Raw genomic sequence first — 19,540 nt, 5'->3', positions numbered from 1 at the left:
GACTGCCTGTTAAACGCCTGATGGCACCTTGCTCTGACCTGAGCTATGCAACAACGAGATCCCCCTCGATCTTTGCCGGATGTGCTTGACGATCCCCCATAATATGCTAACTTGGGGACTTTTTAGTCCATCTTTTCCAAGAGTCTCCGCTCGTTGAACCGCGTCCAGTAGACGGCCTGTTCTGCTCATCTCCTTCGTCAGCTCTTTGATAGGGATACTATAACCTAGGTCCCTAAACTTGGAATGGATGGCGGAGCGTAGGTGGCAGGCAGTTATATGGATACGGTGCTTTACCCGTAGATGCTTCTCCAGCTCTCGCAAGAATTGTATGGGAGTCGTCCTCGGGGGGACTTCCCGAATGACCGTACCGGGGAATTCTATCGTACTCTGTGCAGCTATGGTTGTTGATCCTGCAGATCCTACCCAAAGGTTCATACCGGATTGTAGGAAGTGGGTGATACGTTTTTGTATTTCTATGAGAAGAAATACGGCACCCACGATTCCCAGTAGTAAGTCATCGGCATATCGCATGTAACAAAGCCTTATTAATAAGGAATGGCTTTTAAAGGGGGCCAGCTTACGGGCCAGGGCTCTCTCTGACCTGATAACTAGTATTGCCTCCCCGCCCAGCTCTATCAGCAGGCCGCTTCTTTTGCAATACTTAAGAAGGTCTCTCATGGCCAAATTCCTATTAAAGCCTTCTCTACCATTGAATTCGGCCTTCGGGGTCAACCCAGCGGCTTCTATGAGGAAGGCGGCGGAAAGGAGGCTCGAGGTCTTATTAAGGAAGGCGGCTAGGGCCGCTGAAGCGGGGAAACGAAAGGCATTTTCTGGTCTCCCCTTCGCCCGGGGGTGCTTGTGGGGGGGGGGGTGCCATGATGAAACAAGGGAATGAAAGGTCACTTTTCGTTGGAGGCCCATTACCCTCCCCACTATGAGTGCTTTGTTGTCTTGGGGAGCATTGAAGCTTGCTTCTTTTCCATACTTTTCTTGGTCATCAATGCGACGACATATTCTTAATAGAATCGATCTTATTTTCACTACAAGAGGAATTTCGTGCTTCTGCCGGATCCTCCCTATCTCCCGATCAAGCTTGTGTAGGTAGATATTGCCTGGTAGGGCCGATAGTAGTACACTATTTGGGATGGAGTCAGGGCCCTTCTCACCCCCTACGAGTCGTCCGGCGGAAAACTTTTTCTGAGTGGGGTAAAAGAACTTGGAATCATCGATCTCTTCCTTCAAGATTGAGATGAATCGATGTCGGTCGATGGTGTGAAAACACTTCCTGATGTCGAATTCCAAAAACCAGAAAGAGATTCCCCACTCTTCTTTGATCCTTTTGAGGGCTGAGTGGCAGCCTCGACCTGAGCGGAAGTGCGGTGTGCTTGGAAACTCGGGATCATAAATGGATTCGAGTACTATTCTGATCGCCTCTTTCATGATCTTTTCTATGGGTAGAACTACTGTCAGCGGTCTAAACTTCGACCCTTCTTTCTTTCTTCATTTAAAAAAGGGGGAGCAAAGCCTGTTTTTTGCTCCCTCAATTGATAGATCAGGGCCCCTCCTGCCGGCCCGAACGAAAGGCTCTTTAAGGAAGTAGTCCCATCACTCTCGGGCCCAGCACCAACCAAGAGGAGGTGGGGCTCTCTCCAATCATTTCATAGAGCCGAGATCTCGTAAAGGAAAAATTAGCTAGCTCAGCAGGTTTGGACCCAGGTGAATCAGTTCAGTGAAGGAAGGGAGCCTAAACTTAAGGCTTTTCCAAGCCCCGCCGATAGGCGCCTCATGGCTCGCTAAAGCATACTGTCGGTGTCAAAACCAGCGGATCTCGGGTAGGGGGTCCCGAACTGTGCGTCTAGGCGGATGGTAACAGGAGACAACGGACACGATGTTTTACCCAGGTTCGGGACCTCTTGATGGAGGTAAAACCCTACGTCCTGCTTGATTGATATTGATGATGTGGGTATTACAAGAGTAGATCTACCACGAGATCAAGGAGGATAAACCCTAGAAGCTAGCCTATGGTATGATTGTTGTTATTGTTGTTGTCCTACGGACTAAAACCATCCGGTTTATATAGACACCGGAGAGGGCTAGGGTTACACAGAGTCGGTTACAATGGTAGGAGATCTACATATCCGTATCGCCAAGCTTGCCTTCCACGCCAAGGAAAGTCCCATCCGGACACAGGACGAAGTCTTCAATCTTGTATCTTCATAGTCTTGGAGTCCGGCCGATGATGATAGTTCGGCTATCCGGACACCCCCTAGTCCAGGACTCCGTTAGTAGCCCCTGAACCAGGCTTCAATGACGACGAGTCCGGCGCGCATATTGTCTTCGGCATTGCAAGGCGGGTTCCTTCTCCGAATAGTTTGTAGAAGATTGTGAACAACAGGATAGTGTCCGGCTCTGCAAAATAAATTCCACATTCCACCATAGAGAGAATAATATTTGCACAAGTTCAATCTGCTGACGTATTTCGTGGCGTGACGTCACACCACAACCGAGCCTTTACTTGAATCGTTTTTATTATACCGCCTCAGCGCGTTTAGCGAAGCGGTTTCCTTGGCACGTCTTGTCGAAGCAGAGATCGTGTTCCCCTTATTCCAGGATTCTCATCAATACGGACGTGGGTAACCCAACCGCGCCATTGATTGCGGTGCTTGGGAGAAAAGCGAGTTTTACCAGGCCAGTGGGGACGCATAGTTTCGTCCGCCCATATATAAGGGGATAAGGATCCACCTTTTTACCTACGCCTTCTTCCTCCTCTGCTTATCCATCTCCGCGCACTCGAGCTCCAGCGCCCAAGTTCGCACATCTCACCTCAACCTCCTCCAACTATGTCCGGAGCGGGAGGCAAGTGGATGGCCTCCTCCATTACGGAGGGGCACATCAAGAAGCTGCGCGGCGCCGGATATTCGTCCAGCGACATCGCGCACTGGCTCCCCGACGAGGGGCAGCCCATCCCCACCCCCAGGCCCCATGAGAGGGTAGTATTCCTTACACATTTCCTCCGCGGACTGGGCTTCCCACTTCACCCCTTTGTCCGGGGGCTCATGTTCTACTACGGCTTGGATTTCCATGATCTGGCCCCGAATTTTATCCTCAACATCTCGGTGTTTATCGTCGTGTGCGAGGCCTTCCTCTGCATCCAGCCCCACTTTGGCTTGTGGCTCAAGACCTTCAATGTCAAGCCGAAGGTTGTGAAGGGGAGTCAAGCGGAGTGCGGAGGCGCCATGGTGGGTAGGATACCCAATGTCACTTGGCTCGAGGGCGCCTTCATGGAAACCATCAAGGGGTGGCAATCGAGGTGGTTCTACATCACCGAGCCGCGTGACCCTAAATGGGCAGCGGCCCCCGAATTCAAATCTGGCATCCCCACATGGCTCACCTCTTGGAAAGAGAGTGGCCTGACTTGGGGCGATTCGGAGGAGCTGACCGAACTCCAAGCCTGCATCCAGAAGCTGGTGGACAAGAAGCTCAAGCTTGTCAACGTAGTCCAGGTCATGCTCATCTGCCGGATCCTCCCGTGCCAACAACGGGCCTTTAAATTGTGGGAGTTCAATCCAGCTCAGCACCAAACCTTGAGCGGGCTCTTCGACACTAGGTACGTAGATGCCTGGAAGGTGCTGTTTAAGGGCGCCGAAGCTCCTGCATCCGCTATCAAAGATCGCGGATTCCGCTCGCAGCGCCAGGCTAGCGAGGTAAGCGATTCTACCCTTTACGGGACACTTGTTTTTCATAGTTTGACTCCATGCGGGATCTAAACTCCCTCTCCTTTGACAGGACTGGCAGGAGAAGGCCGAGCAGACTAACTGTACGGCCCCCTTGCCAGAAGACCCAGTGGATGCCCGTTTAGCGGGGCTGCTGGTTCCGGCACCCCATGTGGTGCCGGAGAAGAAGGCCAAGAAGGAGGCCACGAGCACTCGAAAGAGTTCCCGTTTTCAGGTGTCCGATGACTCCAAGGCGGACTCCTCCCCCGAGGACGAGGAGGAGAAGAAAAAGGCCTCTCCCCCAGCGGGGGGAGGGAAGAAAAGGAAGGCCTCCCCAGCGAGGGAGGCCGAAGGGTCCAAGAAGGGAAGGACTCTTCCCCCGGACTGTTCCGCCAACGCCGGTGACGACGACGAGGATTGGCCTCCAAGGGCCAAGCCCCTGGTGAGATCGTAAGTATCTGGACTCCCGAATGACTTCATGATTTTTCTTTTTGCCACTTGGTGTCTTTCTAACGCCGCATACAACCCTGCAGTCCGCCCAAGGACGATCTTCCCGCTTCGTCGAGCGGGTCCTTGGGCTCGTCGGATGTGAACAGTACTTCACTTCCAACTGCCTCCTCTCCCCGTGACGCTGACGACGCCGAGGTGGGATCCCAGAGAGGTACCCACCTGGAGGAGGAGGACCCAGAGGTGCCACAGGGCGACCTCCCAGACTTCGTGCCGGACTCCGCACCGGAACCTGCAGTGGTTCCGGAGTCCGGCGGGCGGCCCCTTCGTAAGAAGGGCAAGACCATGGCGCCGGCGGCCTCCGTCCAACCGGAGGCGCCTGATAACTTCCTGGAGGCGCTCAACGGCGCTTCCATCAAGGAGGAGCACCGCACTATCATGACTGCGGTGATTCAGAAGGTCCAGCTCGCCAAAAGCGGGCTGATCGAAGCCTGCAGCAGCCTTCTATCAGGCTTTGAGGTAAGAATATTAATATATGTAAAATAGTACCGCATAGATAGTAGCCCCTGATGCTCGGTTCGGTGTTCAGAAAGAAAAGCCGGACTGAGGATCTACAAAGATATACGCAGGAGTCTTAATAAATATGTCAATATGGGATTGCAGGCTGCGCTGCTGACCTCTGCCGCACTGACTGTGGAGGTCAATGCTTTGAAGCAAAGCCTCGAGCGGTCCGAGAACGAGCTCGGCCGTGCCAAGAAGCAGCTCGAGGACAAGGAAGGTGAGTAACACCTTATTAAAGTTGTACCTTACAGAAAAGGATTTGGTTGCAATATAAATGACAAGGATAACGTGGGTACTTCAGGGGCCACGAACGAGGTGGCGACCTTGAAGGAGGCGGTGTCCGCGGCCGAACGTAATGCGGCTTTGGAGCGTGCTAGGCGAGAGAAGCATGAGGCGTGGGTGGCGGAGGTTCAGCAAGAGCTCCAGGCTCTCATGGAAAAGCATGAGGGTTTGGAGCGCGACTCGAAGACTCGAGAGTCCGAGCTTGCATCGGCTCTTGAGAATGCCAAAGCCGCTAAGGCCGAAGCCCACAAGGCCCTTCAGGAGATCGAGGCATTGAAGAAAATAGCGGCGGGTAAGGAATTTTTCATGCAAAGCAAGCATGTGAATGTGAATTACCTGTTACTTACCCGAATTCGGAGCTCTCCAGGAGCGTTCGTAGATCTGCCCCGCAGCGTGTCCGATGCTGCCGCTTTCTACAGGGCCGAGGAGGGGAGCTCGACGGAGAAGGTCTTCTGGTCTCAGTATGCTGAGGCCGGACATCCGGTGCCCCTTAGCGACCAGCTGAAGCAGCTGGTCGAGCTCCACAAGGTGGCCGAACAGGCCATGAAGGGCCTCATAGTTCGGCTTTGGCCCGATGGGGCCATGCCTGGGAGCTACTTCGGCCTGGTGCGGCGGCTGGTGGATGCTTGTCCATGGGTTGAGGTCATCAAGCGATCCGCCTGTATTGAAGGTGCCCGTCGGGCCCTTGCCCGTGCTAAGGTGCACTGGCGCAAGATGGATGCTGAGAAGCTTGTGATGGACGCACCACCGCCGGGCAAGGAGTATCGCACGCCCGAGATGTATTACAAGAGTGTCCTGAAGGGTGCCCGCACTATTGCGGGTGAGTGCTCTAATAATGTAATATTTGAGTAGACTCGCACTTTGTTATCCTGTGCGCTGAAAACTTTGTTCATATGCGCTAAGCAACGCTTGTTGATTTAAAATATTACCTTCTGTGCGGCTGTTTATCAAATCTGAGAGATGGCAAGTCGTCGGCTTCAACCCCCATGCCGCGAGTGCTGGGGTGTTCGGGATAAATTTGAGCACTCTTTTTCCCATATTTGGGTCCATCTAGGGAGGCGCTCAACACAACGAACTAGGCAACCGGACTTATAATGCTTGAACAGTCTCACTTAGCCATAGAATTCTATAATTTTAAATTTTGGCGAAGCCCCTAGTGATCGGAAGGCCGAGTTCGGGGCGCTATCCACGCCTGGGCCGGACAAAGCCGGTTCCTCACTCTAAGCAGCATAAGTCTTTAGGGACTCGAAAAAACCTCTCGAACAGCGACCGGCTCTCGCCTCATCATGTCGGTCAGTTTTAGCTTTCCCCACTAAGGCGCTCGCCCAGCTCAACCTGGGCGCAATCGCAGTGGTTCTCCCAGTGCTACCTTAGCCGATAGAACGGAACATAAGGTACCAAAACATGGGAGCCGGGCAAACCCAACTATTGACCCAAGACATGATTCGGAGCCGATGCATATAATGCTATAAGTTCGGGGTGCCGCACTTGTGAAAGTGTTCGGACTTATCACACCATAATGTGGGGAACTTAAGCCCCTGGTGTATTTAGCCGTACCAAAGTGTACGGATGCGGCATGTCATAAATGAACATGTGTATAAGAAAGAAATGCAATTAAAAGCAAAAAAGGTGCTGCATTGTTTATTCAAGAAATACTGCCGTGAATGCAGGACGATACAAATAGTACGATAAGCAAGGGATGGGACTATTAAACGTGTCCCCCTCCAGGGGTAGGCTGTGGAATGGTGTATAAAATATATTTAGTGCTCATAATGGAGACCACCTGGATATTCGTCGTAGCCTTTCTCCTTCCCTGGCTGTTGCATCGTGAGTTCGGCCGGTCTAACGCCGGACAGGGCCTCTGGTGAACGGAGTCCTGTGGGTGAGAAAAAAGGAAAAAAAAGAAATTACACACTTGGGAGCCCCTGATGTGGTTGAGCCGCATTCTGGGCCTGTCGTGGTCGTGCCCCTTCCCCTATGCCCATGGTATCTCCAGAGCATAATGATGTACGCAAAGGACCAGTCTTGCGATCTTGCGAGGGCTGGGGTTGGGGCCGCATTGCTACGCGTGCTCGGAACATGCCAGGTGGTCTTGTTGTAGGTTACTCCGGGCACGTTTAGCCGTGTCCGGTCGCTTAACGGCCGGACTCGAGAATTGCCTTAAGAGGCTGCATTGTACTTCTGTCGCGAGAGCCGTTGTATGTTCCTCTGTTCGAAGGGAGCGTTCGGTGTTTCCATTGACCGTGATGACTCCTCGATGGCCTGGCATCTTGAGCTTGAGGTATACGTAGTGCGGCACCGCGTTGAACTTTGCAAACGCGGTTCGTCCGAGCAGAGCATGATAGCCGCTGCAGAACGGAACTATGTCGAAGATTAACTCCTCGCTTTGGAAGTTATCCGGGGATCCGAAGACCACTTCCAGTGTGACTGAGCCCGTACAATTGGCCTCTACACCTGGTATGACGCCTTTGAAGGTCGTCTTTGTGGGTTTAATCCTTGAGGGATCTATGCCCATCTTGCGCACTGTGTCCTAATAAAGCAGGTTCAGGCTGCTGCCGCTGTCCATCAGGACTCTGGTGAGGTGAAATCCATCGACGATTGGGTCTAAAACCAATGCGGCGAATCCGCCATCGCGGATGCTGGTGGGGTGGTCCCTTCGATCAAAAGTGATCGGGCAGGAGGACCATGGGTTGAACTTCGGGGCGACTGGCTCCATCGCGTATACGCCCCTGAGTGCATGCTTCCGCTCCCTCTTAGGTATGTGGGTTGCGTATATCATATTCACCGTCCGCACTTGTGGGAGAAAACCATTTTGTCCTCTATTGTTCGGCGGTCGGGTCTCTTCTTCGTCATCGCTATGCAGCCCCTTGCCATTGTTTTCGGCAATTAGCTTGCCTACCTGCTTGAATACCCAACAGTCCCTGTTGGTGTGGTTGGCTGGCTTTTCGGGGGTGCCGTAGTATCTGGCACGAGCGATCGAGTATTCGGTCCAAATTGGATGGACCTGTAGTAGTTCTTTTGAATGGCTTCTTCCGCTGACCGGGTTTGGAGCCTCTGAATCCGGCGTTGACTGCCGTATCCTCATTATTGTCGCCGTTAATGCGGCATTTGTTCTTGTTGCGACGCGACCTGCCATTGCGGTCCTTGGTATCCAGACTGCCAGAATTTTTGCTGAGGTTGTTGCTGCGGGCTAGCCAGCTGTCCTCTCCCGCGCAAAAGCGGGTCATGAGTGATGTGAGGGCTGGCATGGATTTCGGCTTTTCCTGTCCCAGGTGCCGGCCAAGCCACTCGTCGCGGATGTTATGTTTGAAGGCCGCGAGGGCCTCCGCATCCGGACAGTCGACGATTTGATTTTTCTTAGTTAAGAACCATGTCCAGAATTGTCTGGCCGATTCGTCTGGCTGCTGAATTATGTGGCTTAGGTCGTCAGCGTCTGGTGGTCGCACATACGTGCCCTGGAAGTTATCAAGGAATGCGGCTTCCAGGTCCTCCCAACAACCAATTGATTCTGCTGGCAAGCTGTTAAGCCAATGCCGAGCTGGTCCTTTAAGCTTGAGTGGGAGGTATTTGATGGCGTGAAGATCGTCACCACGGGCGATGTGGATATGAAGGAGATAGTCTTCGATCCAAACCGCGGGGTCTGTTGTGCCATCATAGGATTCAATATTCACGGGTTTAAACCCTTCGGGGATTTGATGATCCATTACTTCATCTGTGAAGCATAGTGGGTGTGCGGCGCCTCTGTATTGGGCTATATCGCGACAAAGCTCCAACGAGCTTTGTCTATTGTGCTCGGCCCGGCCGGACTTACTGTGTCCGGCGCGACGGTTGTCGTCACGTATCATGGGGCACCCATGAGATCCGTAGATCGATCTTGATTGTCTTGCCTTATCCTCCAATATATCTCGCAAGTCCGTAGCATTCCCTTGTGGCCTTGTGCTTTTCGAGCGATGCCGGGGTACGGTTCTAGTGGAGGGCCTAGAGGCCTCTCTGTCGCGGCCACGAGGTGGCCGGTCAGCCGTATTGTGCTTTGGTGATGCAGGTTTATATGCCTCCTCCTCTAATCGGGAGAGCAACTTGCGTTTGGGGTAGCTTTTGGAGGGGCGTTCGAGCTCATGCTCTTCGGCCGCAAGGACTTCAGTCCATCTGTCGGCTAGCAGATCCTGATCGGCTGTAAGCTGTTGCTGCTTTTTCTTGAGGCTGTTTGCCGTGGCCATAAGCCTGCGTTTAAAACGCTCTTGTTCGACGGGATCCTCAGGCACGACAAATTCGTCGTCGTCGAGGCTTGCCTCGTCTCCGGAGGGAGGCATGTAATTATCGTCCTCTACCTCTTCGTCTGCCGCTCTCTCGTGAGGGCTGGCATCTCCGTCCTCCTGCACTGAATCTTGCTGGAGGGGGTTGTCTTCGGCACTGTCTGGGGTATTATTGTCTCTGGTGCCGGAATCGCCATTCTTGCTGTGGCGGGATTTAGAGCGGCGTCGCTGACGCCGGCGCTTGGGCTGTTTCTTGGAGGGGTCTTCCTCCGTTGTTCCTTCGCCAGTCCCATCCTTTGGGATATCCACCATGTATATGTCGTATGACGAGGTGGCTTTCCAGTGCCCAGTAGACGCTGGTTCTTGGTCGTCTCCGGCATCGTCATCCATACCGTCGATGTCTTTGGAGTCGAAGTCTAGCATGTCGGTTAGATCGTCGACAGCGGCTACTAAGTGGGTGGTGGGTGGGTCTTGAATTTCTTCGTCATCCGCATCCCAAACGTCCTGACCGCAGTCTGGCCAGGGCTCTCCTGATAACGAGAGATACTTTAGCGAACTCAGGATGTCGCCGAAAGGTGAGTGCTGAAAGATGTCCGCAGCGGTGAACTCCATAATCGGCGCCCAATCAGATTCGATTGGAGGGGGCGCGGGAGGTTCGGAGTCCGGCAAGGAGTTCGGCACCTTGGAGTCACGAGCTTCAGAAGGGACAAAGTCAGTATTCGGCTCTATCGCCATAGAGGTTGCAGCCCCCGAGGCGGTGTCTAACCACCCTTCCTCGATCTGCGCAGCCGGCTCCGAATCGAGGGTCGGAGCGGACTCGTGTGCGGCCTCCAGGGCACTGTCCAGCAGCAGAGCTAAATCATGCCCATCATGACAGTGCGGCGCGCTCTGCTGTGGCTCGAATCCATTGAAGATCAAGTCTCCACGGATGTCAGCCATGAAGTTAAGACTTCCAAATCTGACCTGACGGCTAGGGGCGTAGCTTTCGATCTGCTCTAGATGGCCAGACGAATTGGCCCGCAGTGCAAAGCCGCCGAATACGAAGATCTGTCCGGGGAGAAAAGTCTCACCCTGGACCGCGTCGTTGTTGATGATCGAAGGAGCCATCGAGCCTATAGGTGACGACACAGAGGAACTCTCAATGAAAGCACCAATGTCGGTGTAAAAAACCGGCGGATCTCGGGTAGGGGGTCCCGAACTGTGCGTCTAGGCGGATGGTAACAGGAGATAAGGGACACGATGTTTTACCCAGGTTCGGGCCCTCTTGATGGAGGTAAAACCCTACGTCCTACTTGATTGATATTGATGATGTGGGTATTACAAGAGTAGATCTACCACGAGATCAAGGAGGCTAAACCCTAGAAGCTAGCCTATGGTATGATTGTTGTTATTGTTGTTGTCCTACGGACTAAAACCATCCGGTTTATATAGACACCGGAGAGGGCCAGGGTTACACAGAGTCGGTTACAATGGTAGGAGATCTACATATCCGTATCACCAAGCTTGCCTTCCACGCCAAGGAAAGTCCCATCCGGACACGGGACGAAGTCTTCAATCTTGTATCTTCATAGTCTTGGAGTCCGGCCGATGATGATAGTTCGGCTATCCGGACACCCCCTAGTCCAGGACTCCCTCACGTACCTAAAGCCTGCCCTGGATATGAAAAAGGGATTTGAGCCAGAAGAAGATGAGGATCTATCACCAGATGAGGAAATGGAAACAACTAAGTATTAGTTAGGTTTAGGTTTAGGAAATGGAAATGGCAACAGCAGCCCAAAAATGGTAAGGTTTTCTTTTCAAAGAAAAAGGAACACAAAAGTTTTGCAAAATCCTTATCTTTCGGCTTTTTAAAGAAGATAGGCCATTACAAAAACAAGGTATAACATTCGACTTTCCTATCAGGATTTTACAACCTGAATACCGAGGGACCACTATTAGAAGAGAGCATAACGAGTAAATGTTGACGCCATCTTTGACTTTTTGGATGGTCGGCGGCGCCATAATCTCGATAACTAGCACCGCGGAGTCAAGAAATTCAACTAAATAGAATCCTAAAACAATCTTATTTGAGCACACACGAGACCCACAGAAATGAAATTCAGACAAGCGGCAATCATTCGAGCAAAGAATGGAGAAGGGAAATATACTTGAAATTGTTTTTTTTCGAATGAGAAAGCCTTTGGCAAACTCCTTGCAAATCTGTTTTTGCCGGGCACAATAGACATATCTGCTCAGTCACAACATAAGGAACCCCCAATGTTCCTCAAAGCCTACCCAACCTGACAGCTTTAGTTGAATGATCTAATCCCGAAGCAAGCTTTCTACTTAAATTGTTACGACTGGCCAACTAATGATAGGACTACATATCTTGATGCTTTGAATCTGTATCCAGAGCTTTTTCCCAACTACCGGGACTACTAATTTCAAGTACAAAGCTCTCCTATGAATATGCTACTGCTCTTACTTTCTACCTGACTCTGAGCATTGAATCAAGCTCTTTATCGCGCCATAATCGAGTCTCTCCTTGCAACTCTGACCAATCCACCCATCATTGCAAATAACTGCTACTTACTCTTTGATTGTATGTCCATTTTTGCTTGATGTCTGGCTCACCGGATCTGGTACATGAAAAAGCCATTCCTTTTCGCTTTCCTTCAACCACTCAGTATACTTTTTTACTGGAAGATTCAAGCAAAAGCAATTAGTTTAGAAGGAAGAGGAAGACCTAGGGGGCTTACGTCCTCATTTCACTCTTTTTGCTCCTGCGAGACATGACTCAACTACTTTTTACAATTGACAGGGTAGGCCAGAGGTCAAATGAAGGGTATTCCCCATAAAGATAGATTAGTACTTGGAAGGTTCAGATGAAGGAAGGGCTGAAACAAGGCAAAAACTATTCAATGGGGTAAATAAATATGAGCAATCCATGAGAATAGCAAACCCCTATCTCTTAAAAAGAAGAAGATAGATAGGTCCACGAGTTGAGACAGAGAAGTTCTAACTAATTAAGTAGGAGTTTACCCACGAGAGTCAGAGGCTGCATCATCAAAGGGGTATAGAAATAATTCAGAAGCACTATGGCCTGAAGCGAAGGGCAGGAACGAACGGAATCAATGCGTTCCAATTTATCTGGAGTAAGGACAGCAGCTGAGAAGGGACAAAAAATAGCATAGACAAAAGGTAGGACCAGATCATGCGAAGAGCTCTTCGCCCTATTGATTAGGAATCTCGATCAGAAACCACCAGGCTATGTCTCCCGATAAAAGATGATCCCCACAATGGATGTCAGGCCTTGGCTTTATAAAATCTGATTGGATCCACACTAGAGGATAAGAATACAGATAGGCTGACTAAGAAGATCTTCAAATTGTATTACCTGAAAAGATGAGTTATTCTAAGGAATACCTGAAGAATAGAATAGAATAAACGAATGGCACAGCTGGGTGCTACAATAGTAGTTGATAGAAGTTCTAGTCACTTGAAAAAAAGAACCACTGCTTAACTTAATTAGATCGTAGAAGATAAGCAAGCGGGTTCGGGCAGTTAGTCCTATTTGAAGGTAAGAAGTTCGGGTAGTAAGGGCTAGGTTTATATAGGGGCTATATTTTTGATAAACATATGGTCTTGCTCATTTCTCATCAATGAATGGAGATTGGGTTGGTGTTTGGAACGGGGATTTAGTAAACTGACCTTGGCCAGCAAGCAGAAAAAGGACCGACATCTTGGGACGCGCTAGCGCACGTACTCTTCTTCTGCGAGCCTCCATCCAAATTCACCACTTACTTGTTGGTTGATGTTCCATTTTGTTATCTTAGACTATGATGCCTTCTTCAATTCCATTGTTCGTCTCCCTAGTCGAAGTCTTCTTGCTGGCCCAACCCGACATGCATTTTAGAGTGTCGTGCCAGGACGATAGGCGCTCCGCCGGTTACGCATGATCACCAGAGCCTTTCTTGGCTATGTAAATATAGGGCCGGAATAAGTGCAAGATCCTCAACAAAATGGATTAAGGTGGGCTTCGGATTTTTCATAATTTTTTTCTATCTTTTCATCAACTTCTTTTTGATCTGCCGCTATTATCACAATATCCCTCCTTTTAGGGTTAATGCTATCAATGGTGAATCGATCATTCGCTATCCTTTTTTTAGAAGAGCTTTTTTGAATGGAAGAAAAGTAATGAAACCCATGATGGCTACTGAATAACCTCCTTTGATTTATTTTTTAATAAACCCTTTGACCTTTTTCTTCATTCGCCAAATCTTCTTCAGTTCTATCCAAGCTCGGTTTTGTCTAAATCTTTGTGGAAGAAGAAGCGGTTCGCCAGCCGCTACATCCAGGGATCCCACAAAATCATTAAACCTGGCGGCTGCTCGCTCTTTGATCAGTGATTCACTGATGTCTACTACACAACCTTCTTCTTGTAGACGTTCTTGGGCCTGCAAGTGCACAGGTTTGTAGGACAGTAGCAAATTTCCCTCAAGTGGATGACCTAAGTTTATCAATCCGTGGGAGGTGTAGGATGAAGATGGTCTCTCTCAAGCAACCCTGCAACCAAATAACAAAGAGTCTCTTGTGTCCCCAACACACCCAATACAATGGCAAATTGTATAGTTGCTCTAGTTCGGCGAAGAGATGGTGATACAAGTGCAATATGGATGGTAGATAAAGGTATTTGTAATCTGAAATAATAAAAAGAGCAAGGTAACTAATGATAAAAGTGAGCGTAAACGGTATTGCAATGATAGGAAACAAGGCCTAGGGTTCATACTTTCACTAGTGCAAGTTCTCTCAACAATAATAACATAGCTAGATCATATAACAAGCCCTCAACATGCAACAAAGAGTTACTCCAAAGCCACTAATAGCGGAGAAAAAATGTAGAGATTATGGTAGGGTACGAAACCACCTCAAAGTTATTCTTTCGGATCGATCTATTCAAGAGTTCGTACTAGAATAACACCTTAAGACACAAATCAACCAAAACCCTAATGTCACCTAGATACTCCATTGTCACTTTAAGTATTCGTGGGCATGATTATACGATATGCATCACACAATCTCAGATTCATCCAACCAACACAAAGTACTTCAAAGAGTGCCCCAAAGTTTCTACCGGAGAGTCAAGAACATGTGCCAACCCCTATGCATAGGTTCATGGGCGGAACCCGCAAGTTGGTTACCAAAACATACATCAAGAGGCACGTGATATCCCATTGTCACCACAGATAAACACGGCAAGACATACATCAAGTGTTCTCAAATAAAGACTCGATCCAATAAGATAACTTCAAGAGGGAAACTCAATTCATCACAAGAGAGTAGAGGGGGGGAGAAACATCATAAGATCCAACTATAATAGCAAAGCTCGCGATACATCAAGATCGTGTGAAGTCGAGAACACGAGAGAGAGAGAGAGAGAGAGATCAAACACATAGCTACTGGTACATACCCTCAGCCCCGAGGGTGAACTACTCCCTCCTCGTCATGGAGAGCGTCGGGATGATGAAGATGGCCACCTGTGATGGATTCCCCCTCCGGCAGGGTGCCGGAACAGGCTCCCGAGAGGTTTTTGGTGGCTGCAGAGGCTTGCGGTGGCGGAACTCCCGACCTATCTTGATTTCTGATGGTTTTAGGGTACATAGGGTTATATAGGCGAAAGAAGTCAGTCGAGAGGTGCTCGAGGGGCCCACGAGACAGGAGGTCGTGCCCTATAGGGGGGGGGGCTATCTCTTGGACACCTCGAGGATCTACTGACTTGATCTCCAAGCCTCCTGGATGATAATCTTCCAAAAAATCACGTTGCTGAAGGTTTCGTTCCGTTTGGACACCGTTTGATATTCCTTTTCTTCGAAATACTGAAACAGGCAATAAAACAGCAATATGGGCTGGGCCTCCGGTTAATAGGTTAGTCCCAAAAGTAATATAAAAGTGTATAATAAAGCCCATAATCATTCAAAACACATAGTAATATAGCATGAATGCTTCATAAATTATAGATACGTTGGAGATGTATCATTCACCAGCCACTAGATCGATGAAGAATCTCTCAAAAATCCGCTTTTTGATCAGTGATTCACTAGCCACTACATTCTTGGATCCCACCTTACTCTCAAACCTGGTGGCTCACTTGATTGGTAGTCCTGTATGCTCATCTTGCATACAAATTTTGGGGGTACCACGGCCTCCATCCACCAAGAACATTTCTCCCCTTAAGCGTAAGCGTAAAACTGAAGATTGTGAGGCGTTTCCACTACATAATAAGAAACTAGAATTAGATCTTGGAAATGATCAACTCCAATAGGTGCTCATCATAAGCTTTTTTTCCCTCCTATTCCTATTGATCAGAATCCAGTAGCGCCACGCCAGAGTGACTTCTGAAGCGCTACGGACGGGACGAAATCCGGTAGCCAGCTGTTGGCTCTGAATAACCAGCCCAATAAGAAGCTAAATTCTTCCATAACATAACATAACGGGGCGGGGTTGCGCGTGAGCCGAGTGACGTAGGTGCACAAGAGTACTTCGCGCCACAACCATCTCTTTTTTATAGGTTCTACGGACCGATGCCTCCTAATTCATCTGGTAAAAAAGAGTCATAGATATGCCTGTAATTAGAAGGAAGAACTGCCATAAAAATCTTCCTCGTGTATCGTTTGTAGCGGAACTATTAAATGGAGCTAGCAATCCGAACTGTATTGAAAAGGTTCCTAAGACACAGCATGGAAGAGTCAAAGTATTCAGAAGCGAGGTCCAAGAATGAAGAAGGGGTAGAATTACTGAATGAATACGAGCTGTGGCTAATACCCGAGGAATAAAAGACACATTTTCTACAGGATCCCGAAACCGCCAGCCACCCCGACCTAATTCATGATGAGCCCACCAACTTCCTGGCGAGATGCCTACGGTTAAAAACAACCAACATGTCAAGATCCAAATTCGAATTGGTTCCTGGTCCTGGTCAGAGACCACCGTGTTCGCGTCGGCGGTCCAACAAAGAGGCGAAGTAGTGGTGTCTTTCTTTCCATTATGAACGACACGCTTTGCCTGCTCCCTCCCCGTGTCCATTAGCACTCCTTTCCAGAGCGAAGAGAAGGCAAAAAAGCGCCGCCGAAGCTGCATGAGCAGGCTTCTATTGCTACGCAACAATAGAGCAGGCGCGCCGCCCACAAAATGTTTGAATGATCGGGGTAAAGAGCGAGCTTCTTATATGGGATCCGACGCATCCAGCAAAGGAAGCAGCATTCCATTCTTTTCGGCGGCATCCTTCCGCATTGGCGGCGAGTGGAGTGCCACAATCTGATTCATCATTTTTCATCTACATAACCCAAAGCCCATAGCACTGGCAACATCTCCGGCATAAATGCAAGGAGGATGTATAGCTGATATAGGATCTTGTGGAACTGGATTTGATTCTGCAAGTGGTTTGGTAAGAACGAAGAAATTTCAAACAAAAGGATCAGAATTCACTGATAGGTAAGGAGAGAAAAACAAAGCAATGCCAAGAGCTCCGTCAATCTGTTGTTCATCGATAGACGAAGCTCTCTCTTTTTCATCTCGTGCCAGATGTAACAAAAGATTAGTCCTTTTTCCTTCTCGCGAAGCACGGGAGCGCCCAGTGCCTAGAAGAGCAAAGCTCATTTTCAAAACAGGGTCAAGCGGCGCATTAAAAAGGGCTGGCCCATTAAAAGGACGCTTACTTTGCAAACGAAGTTCAGAATCAACAAGGGTTCTCCGAACGAAGGGAGTGTACAACTGGTGTGCAGCCCAACTTTTTTGTTGGAGAGATAGAATGGAGTTCTTCATGAAGTTCGAGACAAAGGAAAAAAATCAAAGTTTCTCTATAGCCTCTTTGTTTTGAGAATAACAAAAAAGGAATCCATAAAAACTTGGGATCCAACACCATGATAAAATACTACCCTCATGATTAGACCATGTCCCTGAGATTTGATAAAAAAAAGGTGCATTAGCGGTTAATATGTTGTAATTAGATAAGTTATTTGGAATATGACGGAACGAAAGACCAAGGAAAGGAAGAAGAATGCACCAAAATGCAAGTGCTGCACCAAACGCTGGTGGTTGTTTCTTGTTGTAAGTGAATGCAACAAAAAGACCCGGAAATAACGAATAATGAGAAAATTCATTTATAAACATTTCGTGCTCATTTCCAAATTTATGCTTAGTTGTTCCCATCATCAGGTAACCACAGGATGATCCCAATCTCCCTCTAGTAATAGATCTTTTTGATATGTCTCAGTCTCAGCGGCAAGGAAGAGAAAATGCATCGAGTCGTTTATCAAGAAAGTGGATGAGCATGGCGGTCCCTATATCTCTGAGGGGTGTACCACTTTTTTTTCAAGTCAGCTTAAGAGGTTCAAAAGAGAAAGTCACTCTCCTTATTCTTGGCTAGTGGAATGGAAGCAAGACTCTTTCTTATCCACTTTGCCGAGGGGAGAGAACTAAAAGATAACTCAAGCTAGACAGAAAGGTGCAAAAGTCCACAGTTTCTTAAGGATCCTGTAAGCAAGTAGGTTAAGATTGTCATTTAGATTCAATTTCTTCAGTCTCACAAGTGGGTCCGCATGCAACAAAAGAAATTGTATTTTTCCTACTACTTAGACCTTGCCCTGAAAGGATAAGGAAATTGGATAAGAGTGAGAGCTAGACTGACTGTTGGTCCAATTCCAGTGGAGGATTCAGACTGAGGACCCCCTGTGGCGGCTACTCATAAGAAGATGAAGAATTGAAAGAAGACTGATCAGCCCTCTGATTTGTGATCTTTTAATAGAAATAAAAAGCCTTCTCTTAGACTTAAAGGTAAATGAAAGAGGGATTTTTTTCTCTCCTCTAAGCTAGAAGCAAGTCAAGTAATCTAAGAATGCTGCCCCCAATCCGTAGCTGAGGACGAACTCAACTCATAAGCTTTTTTCAAACCAAGCACATGTTGTAGAAATGAAAAACCACCCACTAGCAGAGGCTGGAACAACCCATAGAAGTGTAGGGGCTACTTCAACCAGGCGTACCCGTATCCATTGATTGACCTCCTCTAGAGAGTATTGAACTTTGTGACAAATAGGTTATAGTTACACTCCTTAACTCCCTATTCATGAGATATAAAAGCTAGCTAGTAAGAAGACTTTCCCTTCTTTTCTGGGAGGGTGAGAACTTGAAAGACTCACAGAGAAAAGGAAGGAAAGCGGATAATGCTATCTAAACGATTATTTCAAAGTTTACCAAGTTCGATCGTTCACGAGACAGGGGACTCTTTTAAATAAGACAGTGTATGGCTGCGAATAAGTCTATTCGGCAAGTCATAGAGAAGGACTGGATATAAGCTATTCCCCGGTTCTTCATTGGATCCTTTTAGTTTAATATTACTTTTTGGAAGCAATCTCATAATAATATGTATTAGGGACAACATTTAGGATAGCAAAAGCATTTTTGGAGCAAGAGGGATTCTTTTGTGATACCCTCTATGTCGCCTTCTCCTGGATGGTCAGCCGAGTGTTCTGAATCCTTGAGCTCTTCCTCATGGCTTTGACTGGTGACTTACATATCATCTTATTTGCAGTTCTCTTGGTCCATGGATATGATGTCTTCTACCACTCGCCTTGGTGGCTATTCTCCACCATCTCAGTCCCCTCTGAGGTCAGCTGAATCTGATCAGTGGTTGTCTCTGCCTAATCCACCAAGTGTGTACAAGACAAGATCTTTGTCTGTCATAGGTTCTCCCGTTGCTGCAAGTTGATCAGACTGGAATTTGATCCCGCGCAGATAATCTTGAGCAGTCTGGGATCCTTTCTTGATCGTTTGTATCTGAATACGCAGCTCAATTATTTGAGCATTTGTCATACAGCCAAGACTTCCGTTTTTTTAGGTTTTCTCCCTTTTCTATGAAGGTTTGATGCTCCGCCTGCACCAGTGAATTATTCTATTCTTCTCCTTTGGTTCAGTCTGTGGGGAAATCAGAATTCACCATTGAATCTTATGGATCAGCTCCCTTACATAATAATATTTCACTGTATCAGTTACGAGGGGAAAATCTGAAAGACAGAGGATAAAGAGTGAGAGAAAGAGTGTGAGACTTGCGCCGCTCTCCATTTCGAGGGGATTTCGACGATTCTGGGGTGATTGAACTATTTCTTTACCTGTTCAATTTCTAACGAATCAAGATATCCTCTTGTTCCGGTATAAATAGTAGCTATCTGCTCTTCCACTGGGAGAGGATTTGCCTGGGATTGTTTAAGCAATTCCCTTAATCGTCGACCCCTTGCCAATTGATTCTGACTT

At 48.4% G+C, this 19,540-nt stretch overlaps 2 pseudogenes; one reads left to right on the top strand and one right to left on the bottom strand.

Annotated features, from left to right (window-relative positions):
• Positions 1–15,700: 15,700 nt before the first annotated feature.
• LOC123067509 (cytochrome c biogenesis CcmF N-terminal-like mitochondrial protein 2) lies at positions 15,701–16,278 on the bottom strand (annotated as a pseudogene).
• A 335-nt stretch (positions 16,279–16,613) lies between these two features.
• LOC123067508 (uncharacterized) lies at positions 16,614–18,998 on the top strand (annotated as a pseudogene).
• Positions 18,999–19,540: the final 542 nt, after the last annotated feature.

Source organism: Triticum aestivum, chromosome 3B (assembly GCF_018294505.1).
Source record: "Triticum aestivum cultivar Chinese Spring chromosome 3B, IWGSC CS RefSeq v2.1, whole genome shotgun sequence".
Classification (NCBI taxonomy): Eukaryota; Viridiplantae; Streptophyta; class Magnoliopsida; order Poales; family Poaceae; genus Triticum; species Triticum aestivum.
This window is presented reverse-complemented; position numbering and strand designations above follow the sequence as displayed.